Consider the following 1,501-nt stretch of genomic DNA (forward strand, 5'->3'; position numbering starts at 1 on the left):
ACTTTAATAATGCATAGTTAGTGCTGTTTTTGTCTTCATAATAAATCATTGCCACCCGGCTTTATTATGCATGCTATTGTTATAGACTCCCTTCATCTCTATCTATTTATACCACATATCCCATGCATTACAAGTTGAATTAATTATACAAGGCTACATTATTTTTTCCTGCAACAGCGTCAAATTATACATTAAAAAAGGCCTTGCAAGTTGTTTTCCTGCAACGGTGTCAGAGCAAAAATCAAAAGAGCCTTGCAAGATTCTTTCCTGCCAAGGTGTCAAAGCACAAAATCAAAAAAAGCAAAACGCCAAGATGTAAAGCAAAATATTACAAAAGCAAGACGCCAAGACTTCTATTTTTTTTAAAACATGTACGTGCATTACAAATGTACATGAGCTTTTTGTTTTTTAGGCCCAATTTTGCTATTAACTATACTTCAGTCAAGTCCAGTAAGAATTTGATATGTATAATATATGAAGAATATCCGTTATCCGAAATATGCAGTGATATTGTTTGCCTTAAATTAGTGGAGAATAAAGGCTTTTTCCCCTGGAGAAGAATCCCAATTTGAAAAAAAATGGCTTAAAATTATTCCCAAAAAGACAATTTTTTTCCCAAACAATGCTGTTTCAGTAGAAATTGTGCATGAGTTTTAACTGAAAAACACTCAATTAAACATTTTTCTCGCCTAAAATGACTATATTTGCAGATTTGAGGGTCTATTTATGTATCATCACTGACAAATTGAGGTCTTATTTTAAAGCAGGGTTTGACTCTTGAAAATGGCTCTGTAAATTGAAGTTTCAGTCAAATTCATGGTTAATTTTAAATTTCCCAATTTGATGAAAATGACGCATATTTTCCCAATAAAAAAGGGTAAAGGTAGTTTTGAAAAAAGCCAACAATATCACTGATATGTAACATTTATTTCCTTTATTGTTAATTTTGGTGATGTTGTACCCTTTTAGTCTGGTTATATATTATATTTTGTAGTTAACTGTATCATAATTTTATGATCCATCGCACCGTAAGATGTATCGTTGGCTATTATTCAGTCATTTTATATATATATATCGAAATATAAATTGTTGGTGTCCGTTTATATGTAAAATTGGTACCTTTGGGGTAATAAATTCTTTGGGGTAATTGAAAAAAATTCGCCCAAAGGTTTGTACTAATTTCAACCTGTTATGTTAATGTTATCATTTTGTGGTTTTAATATGATATACAGCTAGATGATATCTCCCCAAAACGCTTCCAAACATTTAAATCGGACAACTATTTGAACAATTATCGGTTTATGAAATATAACCGTCTGTAAAGTGCATATCTAGCTGGAGTTATAAACGGGCGGTTGGGCTAATTCGCCTTTTTTAGTTTTCCACCAAAAAAACTGATATATATCACTTATATTATTATTTGAGTAAAGTGGTGGGAACTTTCTGCAGTTTTCGATTAATTTTCTCCAAGAAATTGTAAGAAATAGAAAAAATATTCGAC

The sequence above is a fragment of the Mytilus trossulus genome, chromosome 1, assembly GCF_036588685.1.
Source record: "Mytilus trossulus isolate FHL-02 chromosome 1, PNRI_Mtr1.1.1.hap1, whole genome shotgun sequence".
NCBI classification, from domain to species: Eukaryota; Metazoa; Mollusca; class Bivalvia; order Mytilida; family Mytilidae; genus Mytilus; species Mytilus trossulus.